General features: G+C 39.2%; 1 pseudogene; it reads right to left on the bottom strand.

The window, feature by feature from the left end:
- Positions 1-6,810: 6,810 nt before the first annotated feature.
- Positions 6,811-9,204, bottom strand: LOC129053470 (testis-specific chromodomain protein Y 1-like; annotated as a pseudogene).
- Positions 9,205-12,497: the final 3,293 nt, after the last annotated feature.

Below are 12,497 nucleotides of genomic sequence, written 5' to 3'. Positions count from 1 at the left end.
AGGTATAAATATAGCCACAATTATACGGGCATGTTAGCAGCCTTGAAGTATTTCAGCTGTTCTTACTCTCCTTGTCTCGTTGTGATATGCTTTTTCTAATAATCAAACTGGTTTTCTTTTTTTGCCTTAAGTCTATCACACCTTAAAATCTAATGCAAATTAAACCATGAATTAACATATCTTTCTTCTACAAACACTTAAACCAACCCTCAGTAGAATCCTACCTACTGTTTTCTACACAACACTCTTCTCCAGCAGAAAGCATCCGGAAAGACCAATACCAAACTCCTAAGAAAAGTTAGAGTTTTCATTTCTGAGGGAAGATAAAGACAACTTAGCTAGCTTTCCATATGAAAACAGCAAGGCAATGGTTTCTAGAAGACCCCCAATCAACAGCTAAGGGCCTGATTCCAACATAATAATCAGACCAAAAAAGTGTAGGCACCAGTAAGGGATCTAACACAGAAGGTTGTGCCTGATAGTATGGCTGCAGCAACAGAAATAGCAGAACTTTCAGTCCATTCAGATAAAATCTTGTACAAACCTCTCACTCATTCAGATGGGGGAACCAATGCCTGGCATAGGCATGCTGTTTTCTGTATACTCAGAGGGCTTTCCGAAAACCAAGTTGTTTGTTTTTTTTTTTTTTTTGTGGGCATAAACCCAGTGAGATCTAGTGGGTAATGGCTGAATATTTCTTTTTGTATTTGACTGGTTGCTCAACCTATATGAATCATCATTTCAGTCCCTGATTATTCCTGAGCCAGCATCCCAGGACAAACTTTTACTTTAGGTCCTGTGCCAAGCTAAGCAGTCTTTGCAAATTACCACTTCAGACTGCTCCCAGGCAAAGTGCCTGGGTTAAGCTGTCTAACAGGTCCTGGGCCTGTGCAAAGCTAAGTCACACATTCTCCAAGACAGCTTGCAAACTAAGTATATATCTTTATTTTTTAGGCCATAAAAACCTTAAATTCCAGTGGACAACTTATTCAAGCTTCTATCTCTGCTGGCAGAGAGCTTCTTTTGCCACTTATTTGAACTTTTGCTTCAAACAGTTTCCTTTGTCTACAATCCTTAATTTTCTTAAATGTAAAAGAAAAGACTCTTAGTGTTATCTGAAATGAAAGAAAGGCTGTTACATCCTGGTGCATTGTTAAAAGAACAATATTATCTGAACCTATGACATATTTTTGCAGCTTTCTTTTGATGTCAGGGTCTGTTTGAGTAATAAACTTTTCTCTTAAGATTAACTTTATCTTAACTCAATAGGGAGGTAGGAACATGTGTTTCACTAAAGCCTCTCTCAGGATTTTTAAAAAGCCTCTATAATTTTTATGTGTTTTAACCTATTATGAATAGTTTAGAATAATTATGAAGTTTTGTACTGTTCACTAATAAGCCTTCCAGTAGACTCACTAATTTTTTTTCAGTCTGCTATAGGATCAATAAGATTCCAATCGAGTTATCAGCAGTCCATCCTTTCCTATTATGAATAAGAATTCTGTTATCAGTTCAACTTTTTTTTCCTTTCCACCCTCCCTTTTTCAATATTTTGTAAAAGACATGTGGTTGATCCATGGATAACTCTGCTCTCTGTAAAGCTGCATGCTTTATGGCAACAGTTAGGGTTTGGTTTAGGAGTAATGTGTCATCTATTCAGGTACGATTAAGCACTTGAGTTAGATTTTGAAATATCTCTGTATGTCCACTGGGGTCCTCAGGGGCATTTGCTTATGTTTTTCATTTTTTTTAATCTAAGTCCCTACAATGAGAAGAAAATTTCTACTGTACTAGTATCACATCTATGGAGTATTTTCTGCAGGGGCAACAGTGAGGTTCGGTTTTCTTTAGTGGCACCAGAAGACAAGCTGATGAAAAGGCTCTTGGAGGTTCTAAATGAGGGTGGCATGTATGGCATTTAGAAGATATATTTGAGTGTTCCTCAGGGGCTTGTCTCTGACTTAATGAATTATCTCTCTGAAATTTGCCTGTTATGACTGCCAAGAGGGCAGAATCAATTTTACCATGCTTAGAAAGATCTGGGTTTTGTCCCAAGTCAAAGCAAGGTTGAATAAAAAAAGAAACAATCAAACTCTTTTCTTTGCCATCTGAAGAAAAGATGTATCTGTTGAATAGTACTAAAACGAACACTTCCCTCAGAAAGCTAGGCATGTCTGTCCTGGAGTTCTTAGGGCTGTCATGCCCTTGAGCAACAAATACATAAATAAGCCACTTTCTTTTTTCAGAGTCTCACAGTCAATGAAATTTCTGTGTTTCAGACAGTAATCTAGAGAAGTGCACACTGCAGATAGTTTGTGAACTTTCTAAAGAAATATAGAAAAAATCTTCCTATTATCTTTTTCCCCCTTTTGAAATAGCCCTGACTGAATAGAAAGATAGGATATTCCTTGTTTTTGCATTCCCCTTGTCTTTTCTGAGTCTGGTGATGGACATAGTTGTCCCCCATGGATGCAAGCTAAACCTTCACCCACAGTTCCAGAGGAACTAGAGACCAGGACAAGTAACGTTTACCTGCACAGGCTTTAGCTCTCCACTGGTGACTCCTGGTTGATTTCTTAAGTCTGCTCAACCCAGAAGATAACCAAAGTAACTTGGGAACCTAAAAAAAAGATGGTATAGTCATTGGATTCTAGCAAGACAGTTGTATAGAGTAAGAATTTTAATGCTATTTGTGGCTTGCCTTGCTATGGCTTAGAAAAAAATATTGAAATTGCAGGAAATAAGATCAATTGACTTTGAAACAAAAAATTATCTGTTAGTTTAAATGTCAGTGCTGCTGGAGGAAGAAGGTGTGCCTCAAAACAAGTAAAGCTTGTATGGCTGGCTTTCATAAGACAGTACTTAGCTAAAATGTGTCTCTCAAAGGCACCTTCTTTCTGATTATTGAAAGTGGAAATTTTCTGTTTTCTGATAGGGCACAGAGTCTTATTACTATTAGAGAGATATAGGAGAGAGAGGAGTTAAAAAACCAAGGGTTTTGTGCAAAGTACTGGCAAGGCTTCCCCACAGAGAAAAAGCTCATTTCACTAGGTTGCATTTTAAGATCTAAAATGTTCCATGAAAATGCTGAATCCCGGGTTTATATACTCAAAAGTGAGGAAAAGAAGGTTAACGATCATCACCTGTCCCCACAGTATGTTTCTCTTCAGAAAAAAGGTGTGTCTCACAAAGAATCTCTTTAGATATATATGGTTGTGTGCATCTTTTTAAAGAGAAATAACCAGCCAAAAAAAAAGAAATTTTATTTGAATGTATGCCATTCCCTACAGTGACGTGAATATCTATCATTGGCGGACAAAAAGATCCTTATCAAATAAAAATGTTTAGATCACAATTTTGAATTCTTCCTATTTGAAAGAAAAAAATCACAAAATAGCAACTCTTTGAATTATATTTCTAATGACTGACTTTTACCAGTGAGCTTACATCTCCAAATCGCAACATTGCATACAAAGGTGAAACAGGAGGGATATTAGCAACACAATGCAAAATATAAATAAATAAAATGCCACAGAAGAGCCTGAAATTTTTGGTGGCAATACTCTGACAGGCTGTCAGAAATGAGTTAGTTTTGAGGTCTTCACATAACACCGTGATATAGTCTTATCCAGAAATCCTCAATTAACTTAGATATCCTTTCAGTCCTATGTGACAGCTGGATCCTCTGTGAAAGAAAATAGTTGGAACAGAGGAAATATTTTCAACAGTGGAGGGTGAAAGGAGACTGCCAATGTGTCTCCCAACATCCCTTTCTCCTAAGCTTTGTAAGAATGGCAGGCAATCTATCGGATTTTACCTGGCACTTGCCCAGAGCTTTCTTTGCTCTTCAGAAATTAAAAAAAGAAAAAATAAAGAAACAAACACAGAGAACAAGGGGCAGATGTGAATGCAAATAGAAGACAAGCTGCAGATATGAATGTAAGTAGTTTGGAATTGCACTCCTACTCACCTTTTTTATTTAATGGATTCTCACTCTGTCACTTAAGCTGGAGTCCAGTTGCAAGATCTTGGGTAACTGCAAGCTCCATCTCTGGGATTTATGCCATTCTCTTGCCTTAGCCTACCAAGTAGCTGTCACTACAGGTGCCCACCACCACATGCAGCTAATTTTTTGTATTTTTAATAGACTTCATGGGAGCTTCACCATGTTAGCCAGGATCGTCTCGATCTCGATCTCCTTGTGATCTGCCTGCATTGGCCACCCACAGTGCTGTGATAACACTCATGAGCCACCACGCCCAGCTACTAGTGACCTTTTTAATTAAAGCCTTTCAAAGTCCATGAACCAAAAACAAACTTTGCTTTACCCCTGTGAACCAAAATCTATCAGGTGACACACAGATTTTTTTAATCTCAAGAAAATTAAAAATTATGAATGCAAAAGGGGAGATGATAGCAAATGTGTAATATGTTAACTTCTGGTGGAGTAGAGTCAGTCGCCCACTCTGAGAAAGAGTCTGATATTTTTATGGACTCAGAAGAAAGAAAATGTACTAACTAGTTTTGAAGAAAGTACTACTTATCTTTCCTGGGTCCTTGTGCCTGGAACTATTAATAGCTGATGCAATGACTCAGCTTGGCTCAGGGACTTGGCCCTGAGCCACACAAGAGCTAAAGTGAAAGCATGGCCCAGGACCTTGGCATGAGACCAGAGGCTAAAATGATAATTTACAGAAATTTGGCTCAGAGCCCAAAGCATATTTAGTAATATAAGGTGCCCTTTGTAACACACTGGAGTCCAATATGTACATGTTCTGAAAAAGAGACTATTTCCTGGAAGCAATCTGGTTACACAAAAGACACAACATTTTAATGCGTGGTCTTGTTTTTTTATCTGAGTAGCTGTGGGCATGTCTTAAGCACACACACAAAAAAAGTTGGGCTTTAAAAAAAAAATTATTTGGTTGGGCCATGGGATTGTACAGGATTCTTAAAATTCTCTCTGCAGCCTGATAGTCCAGGCTGTTTCTCAGCCTGTAGAAATTTTCCCAATAATCCACCAGAACTATATTGCTTTTCTTTGTCAATATTATTGAAGACCTAGAAAGTTTCTGAGGGTTGAAGGCACATTGTTTGAAGTTTCCTATGTGCAAGGCTTTTCGCCCCGTGAAACAACCAACATCTTTGTAAATATTGTAAAATTGTTCATGCCTTCTTAGCAGTCATATCAGAAAAGCCCACAAGAAACAATTCACAAACATCAGAGAAACATTCTCCCTGGAAACAATCAAAACAAAATTTTCTTACTCCAGGTTTTCTCATCTTCTTGATGTAGAGAATCTTTTAGTCACATCATCATCAGCTTTTCCAGTTTTTACATCCAACCCTCCATGTTCCTTACTACCCCTATAGGAAATGCCCAATGAATGAGGTGCCAGTAAAGTGCAAGTTTCTTTTTCATTACAGTGCCTTAAATAAATAAAGTAAGACCTGGGGAAGTTTTATGATACATCAATACATATATAGAGACTCCCTAATATCTAGCCCTTTTTTGGGGGGTCTTAAATAGGAAGACGTTTTGTTATTGCTAAGCCAAAATCTTACTGTTTCTGACAAATAGCCCTACAGTCAACAGAAAGATGCTGGGCCAAAACACATTTCTTCTATAGCATGTCAAAGAGAGAAAAGCAGTCAAAGAGAGAAAGAGTGAAGAAAAGACAAGATCCTAATCTCCAGTAGAAAGAGAGACACAGCCCTTTGAAAAACCTAATTTAAGCCATAGTGATTCCATAGATAAGAAAAAGAAAAAAAGAAAAGTAGAAGAAAAAAGAAAGCAGGACATTTGCCCTTTAGATATCCTAGATCTAAACCTTTCCCAAGCCAGGGCTGAGATGACGTCTTTGGGTCTTTGCATTTTCTGGCATTTATTCTTTTTTGGATGACACTGCATTCTTCAGTGCCTGCAGAAGAGAAAGCTTGTGGTATGCCTGATTCACCTAAAGATCTGCAGGGAATTGTCACCTGTACGAGCACCTGACCTGCTTACCTCATCACAGATAACATGCAAAGCTGTGTGCAGTGGCTGGACTCAACCAACACTCACTCATGCATCTGCCTCCATTCTGTGCCTGGCACATCCATAGCAAACTGAAACCTAAGCCCATAGTTTGAGCTGAGTGCAGGCTGTAAGATGGGTGTGTAAAATTAGACAAGCAGGCTCAAGGGAAACTTGCACAAAGGTGACATCATCCACAGAGACTGTTGGCTGGTGAAGCGACACCCTAGAGATCTTGTGACAAAGATGACATTCATCACCAGTGGCCAGTGGATTATTCAATTATGCCTATGTAATGGAGCCTCGATAAAAATCAGCAAGACAGTATTCATAGAGCTTTTGGGTAACTGAACACATACAGTGTTCTAGAAATTTGTGTGCTCATAAAAAGAGACACTGATACTTTTAAAGGCCATACAGAGTGTAGGTGTCTTTGTTTTGAAAGAAGTTTCTGCCTTTAATAATGTGTCCAGAATTTTAACTTATTAACAAGAGCACACTCTAAGGTAACCTAAATCTTCACATTACAAACATTAGAACCTGGATATTTCCACAAAAATGATTCCATAATTCACTAATAAGGTGCAACAAGTTTTACTTTAGAGAGATAAAGTTTTCTTTTGTTAACTGGGTAAGAACTAGACATTTATAAAGGAAAATGAAATCAAGTGATATCTCACCACAAATTCTAGTCATATGTTCAGTTTAGGAGAATGATCATCAGTGAATTTTGTGCCAGAAATATTTATTCTAAAAGAAAAGTCTTTTAATTTATAATTGTGTGTCTCTGAAGTGCTTGTGCCACTGTAAAGTCAAGGGCACCATCTCATACAGTTCTGTGTCCTTCTGGGAGGGAAGCTAAGGCTGCCTTATAACCCAGTAGAGGTATTGTAGCATACAAAAATAAGAAAAATCAACATTATTACAGGATTCTCTGTCATAAACATCCAATAAAACACAACTCTGGTCTTATATATAGTAGTAGCCATAGATACATATTAGGGCTTCCAAGAAGAATCTAGTACCCAACAGTCTGCTTTTATATTTGGGCTTATGTGAGCATAAAATAACCACATTTGGGCAAACAAGCTGTTTTATTATTTCTTTTAAAACTACAGTGCTTAAAAATGATGTAATAATTTCAATACCTGGCTTGGACATTTCCGGTTTTGTTTCCAAGCCTTAGCTATGGGTGAAACTGTTTTGGGCTATGAAGATGGATTAGGGCATCTTGCAACTCATGATGCATTTGGTTCAGCTTAGTTCTCGCGTCCTAAGCAGACAGCCTGACAATTAAAACTCATCAGTCTTATTTTCAACATACTTTAACATGGATTCTATCCCTTGGGCTGAGCTCCAGATCTTCCTCAGTACCTCACACTCTCTCTCATTGGCCTGTTCCAACTCCAACTTAATATTACAGCGAACAAGGGCCTTAGATTCTTCCAGTACAATTTGATTATATGAGGCAAGCTCCTTAATTTGAATCATAACCTCTTGGGTGAAAGTTCCACTCAAAAATACCTGAGAGACCAGGCCTTTGGCACATGACTCCCGTGCTGTCAGCTTTTGCCCAGCAAATAACATTTCATTGGCAGATGCTTTACCCATCATTTTTTGAAATGCAATAGTTGAACAGCCATCTGGACTCTGTCCAAAGTTCATATAAGGGGTTTGGAACCAAGCCTTTTCATTAGCCCACACGAGATCACAAAGAGGCAGGATGGATGCACCTAGTCCAATGGCAGGGCCATTGACTGATACAACAATAGGCTTTTTAAATTGAATAAAAGTATTCACAAATTACTTGATGGTATCCACCATTTCAAGGCTTGCTCTGTTTCTGTCATTCCTTAAGTGTGTCACAAAGTACCCAAAATCAAGACTGCAACAAAAGACACTTCCAGCTGCACTGAACAGCATGAGCTTGCTGTCATCCACAGCAGCACTATTCAGAGCTTTAACCATTTCTTTAATTGCTTCTGTATTCAGTGCATTTTTTTCTGTCGATCTAGTTGATAGCACTATCTGGGTGAATCCATCCTCTTTCTTCACTACAATGTCTCTGTATGTGCTGGCACTTTCTGTTAACCTTACGGTAAAGTACGTCTTCTTGATAAAAGGCTGGTCTCTGCTGTCATCAGTAATATTTCTTTGCCCACCTTTCACCTTTGAAACTGAGGTATGCACCTCTGTTGTTCCATTGGCTGCTAATGAGTCTATTAATACCACTATACCTTTTTGGGTAACTGAACCTGTGGCCATGGAAGCAGTAACTGAGCCAGACATCTGTGACATTGGTGGGTGTATCTGAGTCTTGTTCTCTATTCCAGTTTGTTCTGCACCAGGACGTGACAAATTGTCCTGGAGGAATTTCCCTTCTGTCACCTTGAAGACCACCGTGTCCTACTGATCTGCTGCAACAGGGTCCAGTTTCCCATGTTTCTGAAAGCCACTCAGAGTTTTCTTGTCGTTAAAGGGGCTGTCAGGTGCAAGGATCTTGATAGTTGAATTTATTATCTCCATATTCTGTGTGTTGGAGAGAATTGAGGCTGCCTTCTTCCTAACGATCTTGCTGGCAGCAAATAACTTGCTATTTTTGGATCTGTGGTGTCTATCAGTCACTAGCGTTTTAGGAGAGTTCTTAGAATAGCTCGCTTTTGTAGATCTGGAAGTTCTTCTTCTGGCATTGTTTGAAAAAATTCTACTGGTTCTAGTCCATGTCAGTTTCTTCCGTTTTTCAGTCTGTCGTCTATTAAAATCATGTATACATTTTTCACAGTCCGTGAGGTGCTGCTCTGGTTCCCAAGTGTCATCCTGTTTGTCCTAACCTTTCCACCAAATCAAACACTCTGTATTCCCATTTCTATCTTGTCTTTTGTCAACAATACTTTCAACCTCAAACTCCTGGGAAGCCATGAGGAAAGACACAGGATTGGAGCAGTTGCTGTGCCAACATTGTTTCAGTTGTGTCTCTACATAGCCACTCCTTTCTGCCTCCAGTTCTTCACCAGCTTCTGCGTATGGATGAACCTCTTCTATTTCGTCACCACTGGTGTAGTGAAAATTGTGTGAAATAGCAGCTATGCTATGGTGCATGAGAGCTTGCTCAGTAGCCTCAGGTGAGAGTAGCTAAATCCACAGCCACAACCTTCTGGTGTAGAACAGAAAGCTTTCTTCCTGCCTGTTACTCCTTTGTGTTTGTTTGTTTAATTGTGGTTGCTATGACGATTGTATGGAACATTCTAATGTTCTAACATTTTTAAAGTTACACTAGCTTACCTTCAGTAACATACAAAACCTTTACTCCTGTATAATTTACCTCCACTATTTCACTTACTGAGTCCTCAAAATTATACCTTTATTCATTTTGTGTCAAAAACACAAATTAGAAGTGCTTTTTTAAATTAAATATATTTGTGTTTTTTTTTTCTTTTATTGTAATTATTATTATTATTATTATTATACTTTAGGTTTTATGGTACATGTGCCCAATGTGCAGTAAGTTACATATGTATACATGTGCCATGCTGGTGCACTGCACCCACCAACTCATCATCTAGCATTAGGTATATCTCCCAATGTTATCCCTCCCCCCTCCCCCCAACCCACAACAGTCCCCAGAGTGTGATGTTCCCCTTCCTGTGTCCATGTGTTCTCATTGTTCAATTCCCACCTATGAGTGAGAATATGCGGTGTTTGGTTTTTTGTTCTTGCGATAGTTTACTGAGAATGATGATTTCCAATTTCATCCATGTCCCTACAAAGGACATGAACTCATCATTTCTTATGGCTGCATAGTATTCCATGGTGTAGATGTGCCACATTTTCTTAATCCAGTCTATCATTGTTGGACATTTGGGTTGGTTCCAAGTCTTTGCTATTGTGAATAATGCGGCAATAAACATACGTATTTGTGTTTTAAGGTACATGGAGAACAAATTGTGGAGGTGCATATTGTTAATTTTTTTTTTTTCTTTTTGATATGGAGTCTCACCCTGTCACCCAGGTTGGAGTGCAGTGGTGCGATGTAGGCTCATTCAAAGCTCCGACTCCTGGATTCACGCCATTCTCCTATGTCAGCGTCTCGAGTAGCTGAGACTACAGGCGCCTGCCACGTTGTCTGTAAATTTTTTTTGTATTTTTAGTAGAGAAGGGTTTTCACCGTGTTAGCCAGGGTTGTCTTGATCTCCTGACCTTGTGATCCATGCAACTCGGCCTCCCAAAGTGCTGGGATTACAGGCGTGAGCCACCGTGCCCGGCCAAATGTTGCATCTTATATATTTGTACATATATTTATCTTTACCTTAACCTTTGTTTGTTCATACTGCTTTTGAGTGTCTGTCCATTCTACCCTGAAGTACTCCATAAGACATTTCTTAAAGGGTAGTCTACTTGAAAAGGGTGCCAGCTTTTATGTGGGAATGTCATAATGTGTCCGTCACCTTTGATGGACAATTTGGTGGATCATAAGGTTTAGGTTTGACAGTTTTTTCTGACATCACTTGGAACATATTAGTCTACTGCTTTCTATCATCTTAGTTTTCAGATAAGTAATCTACTGCTTTTCAGTGGTTGTTAAGATAAGCAATCCACTGGCTATTTTTAGGGTCCCTTTTACATGACTAGCTACTTCCCCTACTTCCTTTGAAAATCCTCAAGATTCTCTTTGTGTTTGTTTTAGACAGTTTAATTATCAGCTAACTTTGAGTTTGTTTCTTTGAGTTTTTGTTACTTGGAGTCTGTTGAGCTTCTTGGATGCTTACTTATTGTCTTAAATTGTTGCATTCTTTATGACTATTTTGTTAAATAGTCTCCATGATCTTTTGTCTCTTCCTTCAATCTTTCAAAATGCATATGTATGGCTGCTTGATGGTGTCCCTCAGGTTTCTAGGCTGTATCAATTTACCTTGCCCCTTTTCGACTCTGTTCATGACCACTATATGGGTGAATGCCCCCAAGGGTATGTATCACAGTGTGGGGACAGTTTGTCAGTTGGTCTCGCAAGGCTGACGCATCCCATAGCTCAATTCCCAGACTTCAATCATTGTGGTCTCATTAGTGCACTACAATCTAGAAATCTCTAAATGTGAGGTATCACACAGAGTTCTTTCTCTCATGGCCAAGAAAATTAAGGAGGGTGGATGCAAAAATGTTGAATCAAAACTTTTATAAGTGAAAGTAAAAAACTCTTCACAGTGAGGGTGGAATGTGAGTGGTTTACCTATTATGAGACTGTGCTTTACAGTTTCTAAAGGCAGAGAAGTAAAGGAATGTGCTTAGTGTTTTTGGAGTAAGCGTTATTCGGCTTGGCCCTGAAACTTGGTCTTGGATTCACCTGGAGCTGAAGTGATGATTTGTAGAAGCTACAAGTCTCAGCCTTGGAACTTTGCCCTGGACCAAGAAAGGAGCTGAAGTGACAGCTTGGCCTGAGACCTTGGGCTGGGACCAATCAAAGGATGAAGCAATGTCTCATGGTCACAATAATTAAGGAGGCTGGACGATGCAAAGTTCAAGTAGGAGCTAAAGTAACACAACAGCCATCTGGACTCTGTCCAGATGTCATATAAGGGATTTGAAACCAAGCCTTTTCATTAGCTCAGAAGAAATCACAAAGAGGCAGTGTGGATGCACCAATTCCAAAGGATGGGCTGCTGACTGATATAAAAATAGGCTTTTAAAATTGATTGAAATTATTCACAGTGTTCTTGATGGTGTTCACCACTTCAAGGCTTGTTCTGTTTCTGTCCTTCCTTAAATACTTCAGAAAGTACCCAAAATCGAGACCACAGCAAAGGACACTTCCACCTACACTGAACAGCACAAACTTGCTCCCACCCACAGCAGCCCTATTCAGAGCATTAACCATTTCTTTAATTACTTCTATATTCAGTGCATTTTTTTATGTTGATCTAGTTTATAGCAACATCTGGGTGAATCCATCCTCTTACTTCACTACAATATATCTGTATGTGCTGGCATTTTCTGTTAGCCCTCTGGTGAAGTACATCTGCTTGACAAAAGGCTGGTCTCTGCCATTGTCAGTAACATTTCTTTGTCCACCTTTCACTCTTGCAACTAATATAAGCATGTCTGTTTCTCCATTGGCTGCTAATAGCCCCATTAATAACACTGTAGCTTTTTTGGTAGCTGAGTCTGCAGCCATGGAAGCAGTAACTGAGCCAGACTTCTGAGAAAATAGTGGGTGAATCTGGGTCTTGTTCTCTATTCCACACTGTCCTGCCCTGGGAGCTGATAAAGCCCTGATGAGATTCCCTTCCTCCTCCTTGAAGACCACTGTATCCTGCTGATCTGCTGCAATAGGGTCCAGATTCTTGAGTTCCTGAATGCCACTCACTGTGTTCTTTTGTGACTAGGGCTGTAAGGGACAAGTGTCCTTCTTGATAGTTGAATATAGTAGCTCCATATTCTTTGCGTCAGACAGATGTGACCCTGGATTACTGCTAACATTCTGGCTGGC

This window comes from Pongo abelii, chromosome Y (genome assembly GCF_028885655.2).
Source record: "Pongo abelii isolate AG06213 chromosome Y, NHGRI_mPonAbe1-v2.0_pri, whole genome shotgun sequence".
NCBI classification, from domain to species: Eukaryota; Metazoa; Chordata; class Mammalia; order Primates; family Hominidae; genus Pongo; species Pongo abelii.
The sequence above is the reverse complement of the archived record's forward strand: the minus strand, read 5'-3'. Positions and strand labels throughout refer to the sequence as shown.